General features: G+C 37.0%; 1 protein-coding gene across 2 annotated transcripts in view; it reads right to left on the reverse strand.

The window, feature by feature from the left end:
* The window catches only part of LOC145963110 (uncharacterized), a 72,549-nt gene that overhangs the window by 56,981 nt on the left and 2,639 nt on the right, over positions 1-12,929 (reverse strand). The gene's annotated exons all lie outside the window — the stretch shown is intronic.

The following is a 12,929-nucleotide window of genomic DNA, read 5'->3' on the forward strand; positions in this document are numbered from 1 at the left end:
GGTTCTAAGATTGTAATAGGCTGCCCCTTTGGTTCCAAATTCTGGCTCTATTCAGCAGAGAGTGGGAGCTTAGCGGACAGATTTTATGACTTGCGAGAGTCTTTTCGCGTTTCGGTTAGCGCTTAAGGGTGGCCAGGCGAATTGTTTAGTTTCCCCTTTTGATTACTAGCTTAAGATTCTGCAGCCCTGGAGGGTTTCTATTTTCATAGCTCCACGTGTGGAGCGCTATAAAAATTTTATTGCGGTTCTGGTTCCGATTTAAAATTTCTAAGTTCCAACGACTGACCATCCTTAGCTCTAGTTTTTCTTGTATATTTTTGCTTCGAGTCTCTTGATCTCAGATATCCGCTGCAAGGGTTAGATATACATATGTTTATAGTTGGTGCGATTCTTAAGATGGATCGCTTTGTTACTAGAGTTCCGATGGTTCTAACGAACGTCCTAACTGTAAACATGTGCGAGTTCGATTTTATTACAGTTCTTTATTTTAGTGGAAATTTTCTATTTATAATAACATGTTGTCCGCGTAGTCTAGACTCATTTATTATTTTTCGTTTCCTTGATTTGGATATCGCCGAGAGTTACCCGCGCACATGGTTATCGTATAGTTTTTGTATAGCTTCAAAGAAAGAAAAGAATCACGACGTCCATCGGACGTAACAATTCTGTTTTCTCCAACAATTTTTAGCTAAGTGGCCAGGCCTTTCACACCACTGACAGATTATAGAAATTTTATTAGTTAGATTATTAATATCGTTTTGCAGACACGACTTTGCATCATGACCTGATTTCGAACATAACTGACACGAGATAACTTCCTCTCGTATTATATTTGTGGATTGACGATATCGAAGATTACGTAGGCGATAATTATCAGCGCCATGTCCGCGTTTTTTGCAAATTTGACATATTAATATTTCGGTTTTCAAATTTGTCTCATTGTAAATTTGCGGAGAAAATTGAGTGAGTTTCCAACAGTTATTGGCTATATGTCCCTTTTTAAAACAGATTTGACATGTTTCCTGCAACCACTTAGTATAATGTAGCTCGTTTTGATTTGAGTTGGCGTCTTGCTTCTGTCGCAAATTTACTATCTCTCGAAATTCTCGTTCAATCCTCAAAGCGTCGGCAATGGTGTCTTCTATGTTTAGATTTCTGGTAATTCTTTGTTCTATGTTGGGCTTCAACCCTCTTATGAAACATTCACACATGTTCTTTTCTAATAATATTTTAATATTTTCATCAGGCAAAACTTTTTCTAGATATTGATATGCTTCTAAGATTTGTTTTCCAAGAGTTTTAATTCTACTAGCATAACTAATTACGTCTTCTTTGTGTTTTTGATAAATACATCCTAATTCTCCTTGCAATTGATAAACATTTTTCGAAGGACCGTAAATTCGTTTTAAATAGGACGTTAATTGCGATACGCTACTAAAAAATTGATGTTGTATAATTCGCCGAGCTTCTCCGATTATTCTGGTTCTTATGATTTTAGTAAATTGCAATTCTACTTCTTCAGGTAACATAGATTTTGCTTCTTTACATCCTTCAATGAAATAATTTAGTGGAATGTTATTGCTGTCGAAGAAAGGAACAGCTTCAACAGCGTATTTTAGCGTAGCGAAAGGATTTTGATAAGACATTGTTTTGAAATCACTTCCTATTTCTTTAATACGAATTTAATATAAATTTCTGTAATACAAATTTTATTTAATTTTTGTTTTGTTTTTGATTAATAATTATATCGAGAAAATCATCGGACTTTGGCTAGGATGTATCGTATATTGACATTATGAATAAATAAAAAGAAGAGTTTGTTTCTAATATCCACAAACTAAAATAGATTTGTTTTGAAATAGATTTAGGAGTTGCTATCGGAATATATGTGTATAGCGTGTATAATTCAAAGATATAAATCTGATATAAATCTGAATACCATCTGATATAAATTAAGGTTTAAATTTAATTTGAATATATTTTACTCTCAAAGAATTGTCTTTTAAAAGGATTTTTTAATTTTTATCGAGATTTTTACATTCCTTCCCATTTCCAAGATCGCACTTTTCTATCCCGGACGAGCCCCCAAATTTATCAGTATGTTACGTCCAGGCCCTGGAATGGGTGGGCCGTATGGAAGAACGTAACTTACTTACCCCGTGACACATTTTATTCAGGCGTGTGTATGGATCGGGTCGAACGAATGTGAAGGGCCTGACACAGGTCAGCGAGCGAAGGTCTTTTTAACGCTGTGTTTTTAAGCCTATTCGCTCGGTAGTCCCTTTTCGGTAAAGGAATTTAATCCTTGTTACGCGGGATGGGACCTAGTGCGATCTCAGGATTTAGGGAAGAAAACGGATTAAATAATTAAATTATATATTAAATTAAAAATACAATATAATATTTAAAAAGATAAAGAAAGAATGAAAAATACATGTTAGCGCTTATAACTAGGTGTGTGTGGGTATCTATGTGTATGTATATATTCTCGCGGGTGTTACAATCGTTCGGAGGTCATCAGTCAGAATATACAGGGAGGAATTTACGTTAAGAATCAAGTTCTGACTGGTTATTACAATATATATATATATATATATATATATATATATTTAATATAATATAAGAAATAAAACAAAAATAAAAACCGAATGTGTAATAAGAATATGAATAACGCTTACTCATTAAAGGAAGTATAGTATTCGTCGCTTGCGCATATGTGTTGTAATTAGAATTAAAATTTTATAAATTCGCTGAAACACAGATCTAAATTAAAGTATAGTAATAAAATTAAGATAAGAGATTCGCGCCAAGTCTGAGCTCGAAAATCATTCATCTACTTTAACGGTTTCTTCAAAAAGTAATGATAATATAAAGAAAAATAATGTAAAAAAATAATAATAATAATAATAACAATAATAATATAAAGGAGATGAGAAATTAAAGAAAAGTGAATGGGAAAAATAGAAATAGGGAGAGTTAAATATATATATAAGGAAAGGCTGAAATGAGGTATAAAGTTAAAAAATTATACTAATTCGCGCTGAATTAATCTGAAAGAACAATTAAAGGGAAATAAGAATCAAGGAGTTAATCGAGAACCATCTTTCAGAGAGAAAAGCAAGAAGTTAATAAATAAAAGATGAAATGTTTCAATTTAAATGGTGAAATAATAAGATATGTGAAAGAGAGGAAATAAAAATTACTCAATTTTACTCACTACTCGTTGACATCACAAGAGTGAATGCTTTGATAAAATTGGCTGAAGTCTTCGCCATTATAGCATGAAGAGCTGGCTAATGGAGATGTCCACCAGAAGATGTTTAATAAATATCCACTTACACATAATGCACAATTAAATCTTAATAAGACATTTTCGCTAAGACATAAAGCGGATTAATAATTCAATTGCGTGACACAAGAAAGAATCCCCGAGGCTATATAATTTGAATCAGATTAAGACTGAATTCTCAAAATTCTATATTTAACTATAACTGAATCTCGACTGTGACTAAGAAAAAGAGTGCTAATGAATGAATGTATGAATCCCCCCGCTGCAACTTGTGCTCGCGTATTTTAAAATCATTGCTCCTCCTCCATACTGGATAGTAGGGATCTTTTTGAACGAATGAGACAATTTCAATTACTCCCTTCTTAGGGACAAGGAAGTTTTTGGAAGGAGAGGGGTTTCTTGAGATTTTTAATTGATTGAGCTCTTTGGCTCGAGACTTAGCTTTATCCAGTAGAATGGGAGTAGGATGACTAATTTACTGTTCATGAGAATTTGCTCGTGAGTCAAACATATGTGTCGTCTCAAAGATTGTTTTCTTTTTGATAATTTTTCCAAGATCCAGTATGCTTTTTGTCTAAATTGTCAAATAGAAAAGTTTCATATGGACCATTATAAATATGCGAAGCACTTGGATTTTTACGTGACAGCTGTAACTACAATTTTGTTTTAAAAAATCTTAGGTTATAGCTACTGGTCACCCTTAGTATTACTTTTATTTATTGTTTCTTACTCTAAGAGACAGAGTATCATATGCTTATTGTTGACGTGGTACTTGATAAGGATCGTTTGAGCGCAAGTGGTGTTACATTTCACCGGACGTACCAACTATAACCATATACGACTATTTGATTTTATAGTAAAAAATTTGAGTTGACAGCGACTGGTCATCCGCTTAATGTCAGATTCCATTTATTATTCCCTGTCTCAGATATCTACGAGTAAGAATTGGCCCTACCAATGTTTATCGTATAATTTCGAGGAAAAAAAAGAATCGTGGAGTCCGCCGGACGTAACAAATGCTTAAATTCTAGAAAATATATTTTAAATCGTTGTATCGTCTAAATTACAAAATACCTGTATATACACGTATTTTATGAGACAGCCGATAGCTCTCTCAGACAAATACCATCCCTCGTGATATAATAATAATGTCTAGAGATTCTTAAAAGCCTAAACACACGTTAAAAAAACTAGAGACATCCATTAAAATAATTTCATCTTAAGATAACCGTGAATGGTTTTTATTTTAAAATAGATCCGTTATATTTGCAATAGTGATTAAGAAAACAATTCTATTTCTAAATAATTTAGGAAGATATGGAAAATATTCTCGCCTTGAATCCACCCTAGCGAGACCCTCATCCTAAACCCACCTATTTTTTTCTCATGCCGAAACAGCATATATACCGTATCGACTAAGAAATCTGATAAGATTTCACATTTTTTACATTAAACATTCGCATATACCCCCGCACGTAATATCTATCATTTAGATTTACAAGTCTTTTTCTAATTATTTTAGAAGGTTAAGAAAAATATTTTCATAATGAAAAAAAATCTTCCCTAATAAAACATCGTTAAATATTTTTCCCGTGGTGAATCACCGAGATATAGCTTAGAGAAAAATTTTAGAAGTTTCTAGAAACGTTTATAGAAGTTTCTCGGTATTTTTTCTTTGATTATTGTAAAATATTTTGTTTGAACACGCATTTATGCTCACTTCTGCGCATATTATTTTCCCCCCACTCTTTTTAGATTTTTTTTGAGGGGGAGAAGCAGTAATATATGCGCGAGGACAAACCGCGTATTCATTCGAATTCCGTCGTTAACAGAAGTTAAGCCTCGAGCGAAGAAGAAAAATTCTACGCAAATACGCTATCGTTGTTGTGACTATTTTTTACATAGTACACTCGAAAGTTAATAGCAATGGCTGGAACGACGGAAATAGCCAGTTTTGTGAAATCCGCGCACGTTGTGATATTAAGGAGCCGGGAAATGGAGACAATAAAATCGGTAACGGTGGAAGAAACCGACATTTGTTGCTATCAACAACATATGGACTTAATTCATCCTTCACTAAGAAGATACAAGTAGGATTGCAATCGACGAAGGAAGATTGCTTCGTTCCAATTGTTAAATTAACGAGCAATAATGCCGATAGGATTTATCTCGACTCCGACACGTGGCAGCAATTTCAAGCTTGCATGGATCATATGAGGCAGTATTTGAACGAGGATCAAAAAAGAACGGGGGGATTAAATCCGATTATTATTAACAATATCATCATCAACTTTACCAGTGCTTATGGCGCGAGGGCTATTCTAGTGGCATACAAGGAAACCACCGAATATTCCGCGACTAATGGCGAGAAGGAAGAAGAACCTGCGTTGAAGAAACGAAAAACTTATAACACCGCTATCTTGATGCAAAAAGTTACGTTCCTCGGTTTGGAAAATATTATAAAATGCGTAGATACGCATTTGTCGCAATTAATTAATATCGTTGATACTGTCAATACGTGCTAACTATATATTAAACGAAATAGAATTAAAACTTCCCTCATCGTACATAGATTGTGAAATTATAAAATTAAAGGAAATTATGAAGAAATCGAACAAAGTGTCCGAACTCAAATTAATAATTTAACATTTTTAGATGTATATTTCAGCATTGTATTTGTAGAGATACTTTCGCTTAAGGGGGGAAGACCCTCCAGACAACAGGTTTTTCAATAATTTTTTACAAAAAACTGAGAGTATTTATTACATTGAATGAAATTACATATTGACATTGATGTTCAAATGTATACACACAAATTTTTTTATAAGAAAAACAAAATGGCGGCGCTACAGCTGCTCAAACTTGGCTCCTTCAATTTGCGCTGTGGAATGCCCAGCCCCTTGTAGTCAACTGAAATCAACCAATCAAAAGTTTTTCATTAAAATAAGTTATTTCGCTTTGTATGTACCTATTTTTAACGAAAAAAAATAAAAATGAAAATTTGAACACAAAAAGAAAAAAATTAAATTGTTAAAAACAATATTTTTAGTAATAATTATTACTAAAAATATTGTTTTTAACAATTTGTTTATAAAAAAAAGTGTAATTTTTTTCTTTTTGTGTTCAAATTTTCATTTTTTTTTTCGTTAAAAATAGGTACATACAAAGCGAAATAACTTATTTTAATGAAAAACTTTTGATTGGTTGATTTCAGTTGACTACAAGGGGCTGGGCATTCCACAGCGCAAAATGAAGGAGCCAAGTTTGAGCAGCTGTAGCGCCGCCATTTTGTTTTTTTTTCTTATAAAAAAATTTGTGTGTATACATTTGAACATCAATGTCAATATGTAATTTCATTCAATGTAATAAATACTCTCAGTTTTTTGTAAAAAATTATTGAAAAACCTGTTGTCTGGAGGGTCTTCCCCCCTTAAATTTAATGAAATTTCTTGTACGATTTTACAGAAACGAAAATTTTATGAAAACCAATAAATGAATGTACATCGATAAAATTTAATAATAAATATCAAGTTTTTCTTAAAAAAAATTCACAGAGTACTTTTTTTTACTACGTTTTCAATATATCTCCCAATATCTCCTTCTGTCCTTTACTGCGAACACGCAGCAACACGTCGTGTATTATTATTATTATTATTATTATTAGCATTAAACGAGTATTTTTTCTTATAAAAAAACAAATGATTTTAAAAATTTATTCTATTCGTGTAATAGCTATGGTCAACGCAAAATAAAAATCTTTGACAAATGAAATAATTACAAATTCTTTTTATTACGCTTAGTTTTCAAGAAATCATATGCGTATACCAATACTTAATTAAGGTAATTAGAAAAATGCTTGGCGTCAGTTGCTTTTTCGAAAAACAAAATAAGAAATCAAAAATAGATTATTCGCGCTACGATGAAAAATATAATTACAATACGGTATGACTACAAGAAATTTCAAACTTCTACATTTTTTTCGAACTTCTCCGAGCGGCGATAAAGGTTTGTTTGGCTTTCCTTTTTCGAGTGGGAAGCAAAATATATAAAACGGACAACCTTTAACCGAATATAAGCATTCTCGAGATTTTCTTCGCCCGAGGAAACTTGTACGATTTTCGCTCGCGTGTTATTCCTTTGAGGAAAAAAAGTGGCGTGTAATAAGACTTTGATATCGAGATGTGTAAAGTTGGCTGCGAATTTATCTCCAAAGATAAATTCCGCGAGCTACATTTCCAAATTAACGGAAACGAGTGAACATAATTATAGTGTATTTTCGAGTTTCGCGTGTGTCTGCTCCGATACAATGCTTGCAATTTTATATAAATTGGGGCATTTCGGCGGCGACGCGAAATTGCTAAATCTTGCCGGCGAAATAATTAGTGCACGAAGGGCCTTGAGAGAAGATGAGAAATATGAAGAAGAGGTTGATGTAGGTGGACATTTAACCTACCTACTCCAAAACTACAGCAGGATCCAGTCGACGGGTAATTATTTTACTTATTTTATTTATTCTTACTTTCGATGAAAAAAAATACGAAAAATCGCGATTATAAAGTTAAATATTTAATTACTAATTAATCACAGGAAACAATAATCCCGCGAGAACAGCGATGGTGCGACCTTCGCGTAGACGCCGCGCTGAAGAAGAATCCGAGGCAGGTCCTTCACGTAAGTTTGCACGTAATAAAAACGCGTGCTAATTTTTCTCAGATAGATTGTTCGGTAGTAATAAAAATAATAATTAATACTAATAATAATGTTCTACATTTCAGGAAGACCGCGATTACTCGAGGAAAATCCGGCGATTCCCGTTGTCGTTCTTGACGACGATGACGACGACGACAACGGCGAGGAAAACATGGACGATGACGCTGCCGACATCACATACGCAGTCAGCAGCCCCGATAGCGAAGTGTTCTCGCCAGGTAAGATGTGGATGTAAAATATATACTAAAACGAAATTCCGAATATAATAGTATTTTTAAAACTTTTTTTAAATTTTGATTCTATAATATTAAATATTCAAATCTTAAAATATTATTAGAATTTCTGAGAGATGGAGGAGCGCGAGAGAGTGGAGATTAATGAAGAAGAGCCAGAGGAAAGCGGAAAAAAAGAAGAAGTGCAGGAAGAGGAAGAAGTGATAGTCGTAGAAGAAGAAGAGACAAAGAGAGAGGAAGAAGAGGGGGATGAAGAAGACGAAAATGTATACGCTCCCTCCAAAGAAGGTAACTTTATTAATTTATTTCTCGGTATTTTTATGCTCGAATTTAATCCAACAAATTCTTAATTTTTCTTTAGAAACTCGTCGCTGGGGGATTAGCTATTCCCCAGAATATTAGTAACGGAATAAAAACAACGAATATTGCTAAAAAGGTGAGTTATTTCGTTGTATTATAACATTCATAGTACGGATTACATTCGAGTATAAAAATATAAAAATAATAAAAATAATAAAAATAGTATTTTATAATGTAGTATTTATACGGCTTTTTGTTTTTAACAGTGCAATACGGAGGTGGTGTTGACGGCGAACAAAATTCAGCGCTCTCTCGCAGCAATGTGGAAGAAGAAGCGGAGGAAGAGGAAACTGAGGGGGAAGTAGCTGAGTTACCCCGCTCGGAAAATATTTCATCCGAGACTGTGGAGGGTGAAGAAGGCGCGGAGGAGGAGGAGGAGCATGAGTACCAGCAGCAACAACAACATCAACAACAGCAACAACAACAGCAGCAACAACTTCAGCAACAGGTCGGAAATAATAATTTCAATTTTGTAAATTTAATATCGGAAAATGCGCGACAATTTAGAAGATTCCGGGTAATCGGTAGAGAAGCGAGTTTCACGATACGACCGTTGACTGAAGGCGTCGATATATATCACTCGTTAGAAAACGCGTTTCGCGAAATTCACGCGTATGCGTTAAATTCACGCAAACCGGGCGATTACGTAGGATTATCGTTTGATTCGCCGAATTTATCTCATGGTCCTGCGGGTATATTTTTTCGTCCGGCGCGTGATTTGAATTATGAGGATATTTGGAGACTCGTGAGTTCGTTAGCTCAGAGCGCCGGTCTCGATATCGCTGACCAATTTAACATACGGGTTTATAATGTCTCGATGCCTTCAGGTCGCGGTCGCGTCGCGTTAACACGCGGGGATGTCGCGAAACGTTCGATAGTCGAAATTAATAATTCGGATAACCTGTGCTTCCCTCGCGCCCTCGTAGTAGCTCAAACTTATAGGGAATGCGGTAATACCTGTGCAGGTGAGCTGCATGAGAAATGGAATGCGATAAGATATCCGCATTCTTCGTTACAACGCGAATGTGCATTGCAATTAACGAGAAATGCCGGTGTCGTAATACCGGAAGAGGGACTCGCGAAATCGAACGTTTCCAACGTTATTTCGCCGCCGACAATATCGCGATTGTTGTGTATAATTTTAATACTTTCGGTCGCGGCGAAAAGCCGTTGTAAGACGGAACCGAAATACTCGCTTCTCTCGGACGTGAGTCCTCGCGGCGATTAAATATCTTGTATTACGAGGATTCGCATCATTATAATCCTATTTTAAATTTAAAAGCCGCCGCTGGTACTCGCGATTATTGTGTAGCGTGTAATGTAGGCTTTCGAAATGATAGGCCTAATAGTCACCGGTGTTTAAATAAATGCCCGCGATGTTTATCCGTATCGCCGTGCGATTCCACTTACGCCGAAATAAAATGCGACGCGTGCAATCGGTTATTTTACGGTGCAGGGTGTTTCGAGCGTCATCGTAGCGAGAAATTGTACGACGGTAGAACACGCGCTAATGTTTGTAGCATCGTGCGATTTTGCGATAGTTGCGGACGTATCGTTAAATCAAATTTAAAACACGAATGCGGCGTTTCTTACTGTAAATTATGCCGTTCACAACAACCGCGCAATCATATGTGTTATATGCAACCTCTTCGTCAACGTGGCGATATTTCCTCTGCCGGGCCATCTTCGTCAACGATGGTACCGGATGAGGTAGATATATCTAGTACGAGAGAAGAAGAAGCACGAAACATATGTGATAACGCGGAAAAAAACGAACGTGTATATGAACGCGGAAAGGGACGTGTGGCATTCGTATTTTACGATTTCGAAACGCGACAGGACGAGACGGTCGAAGGAACGGGAAATATAAAAAAACATATTCCGACACTATGCATTGCGCAACAGATTTGCGAAGCATGCGCGGGGGAAAATAACATGTCCGTGTGGTATCGTTAGTGCGGAGTGCGAGAGTTCGTATTTCAACACGATCCGGTTAAACAGTTTGTAGATTTTGTTACGCGTCCGGTAAAATATTTTAAACACATAATTTGTATAGCGCATAATGCAAAAGCGTTCGACGCGCAATTTATTTTGAAATATATCGTGGAAAATTGCAGAGATATTGAACCGAAAGTAATTTTAAACGGCACCAAAATTATTCTTTTAACTGCGGGACATACAAAATTCATCGATAGCGTTAATTATATGCCGATACGCTTATCCGAATTACCTAAGGCTTTCGGGCTAAAGGACACTGAGGATAAAGGCATTTTTCCGCATTTATTTAATACTATCGAAAATCAAACGTACGTCGGACCGTTACCTGAAGCACGATATTATTCTCCGGATAGCATGAAATTGCAAGAGCGCGAACGCTTTCTCACATGGCATACCGAAATGAGGGAAAAAAATACCGCGTTCGATTTCCAACGCGAGATAGTGTGTTATTGCCATAACGATGTTGATATTCTTCGACGAGCGTGCGTAGCGTTTAGAAAAATTTTCCTAGATCGCGGAAATGTATGTCCGTTCGAAGAATGTACAACTATTGCTTCGACTTGCATGACGGTTTTCCGGAAAAACTTTTTGCAAGCCGATACGATAGGCATCATTCCTACGGGGGAATACAGATGCGCGAGCAATCATTCGCGTAAAGCCTTACAATGGCTGATATAGATGGAGCGCGAACTCGACCGTCGTATAAACCATAAAACCATGCGGGGCGTGCGCGGGAATATCGCACGATCGAGGGTACGCTCGTCGACGGTTACTTCGAAACGTCTGTTGCGGGAAGAACGCAGCGTCACGTATTGCAATTTCACGGTTGCTTTTGGCACGGATGTCCGTCTTGTTTCCCTGTAAATCGCGATAAAGCGCTTTCGTCGGGGGAGGATCGCGGAGATACATTAAATTTGCGATATGAACGAACTCTCGCAGTTTCATGGCGACTTCGTCAGCGGCGATACATAGTGTCGGAAAAGTGGGAGTGCGCCTTCGACCAAGAAATGCGCGACAATCGTGTAATGTATGATTTTCTCGCGAACCATCCGATGGTAGAAACACCGCCGCTCGATCCTCGCGACGCGTTTTTCGGTGGGCGTACGGGAAATATCGCAACTCAATACGAAGTCACGGATACGGAGAAAATACGCTATGTCGACGTATGCTCTTTATACCCGTTTGTATTGAAGACGGGCGCTTTTCCGATCGGCCATCCGGAAATTTACGTCGACGATGAATGCAGCGCGTTAGTCGGAAGGTCGCCGAATTATAATTTCGATTTGGTCGAAGGCCTCATACGTTGTAGAGTACTCCCTCCTCGTGATTTATTTCACCCTGTACTTCCGCATCGCGTACGAGGAAAATTACTCTTCGCGTTATGTCGTAGTTGCTGCGAAACATTTTCTCAGACACCGTGCACCCATAATGATAGCGAGCGTGAATTCGAGGGTACCTGGGTAACCTGCGAATTACGCAAGGCCGTCGAAAAAGGTTATTTCGTAACGTTAGTAAGCGAAATTTGGCAATATAAAGTTAGCCAATACGATCGTACGTCGCGGCAGGGTGGATTGTTCGCCGAATATATTAATACGTTTTTACAGCTTAAACAAGAAGCCAGTGGTTGGCCGAGCGAATGCGGGGAAAACGTGAGACGATGAGACAAAAGAGCGATACTTGAGGGAATATGAAAAAACCGATGGTATCGCTCTTGATAAGCGAAACATCGCGCGGAATCCCGGTTTACGCTCGGTTGCGAAACTGTGTTTAAATTCATTCTGGGGAAAATTCGGCCAACGATCCAATTTGCCGACTACCGAAATCGTAAAAACACAACAACGTTTCGCGACATTATTAACGAGCGTCGAATACGAGATAACCGACATATTATCCGTGAATGACGAGGTAATGTATGTTTCGTGGCGACTGCGACAAGAGGCTCTCGTTCTCTCGCCGATAACAAACGTCGTGATAGCCGCGTATACGACTGCACTAGCGCGTTTAAAATTGTACAAGTACCTAGAACGGTTAGATCGTCGTGTATTATATTACGATACGGATTCGTGTATTTTTATAAGCACCGGTGATTCGAACGAATACGTGCCGCCTACGGGAAATTTTCTAGGCGACATGACGAACGAACTCGAAAGCTACGGCCGTGGTAGCTATATCGAGGCGTTCGTGTCCGGGGGCCCGAAATTTTACGCCTACATCGTGCGAACACCGGAGGGTAATACTCACGAAACTTGTAAAGTTAAGGGTATTACTCTCAATTACGAGAACTCGCGGCGAATTAATTTTAATACTATAAAAAAGCTACTATTAGCGAGAGAAAAAGA

Source organism: Camponotus vicinus, unplaced genomic scaffold, assembly GCF_025532165.1.
Source record: "Camponotus vicinus isolate PSW18456_S1 unplaced genomic scaffold, iyCamVici1.0 SCAF_12, whole genome shotgun sequence".
Taxonomy (NCBI): Eukaryota; Metazoa; Arthropoda; class Insecta; order Hymenoptera; family Formicidae; genus Camponotus; species Camponotus vicinus.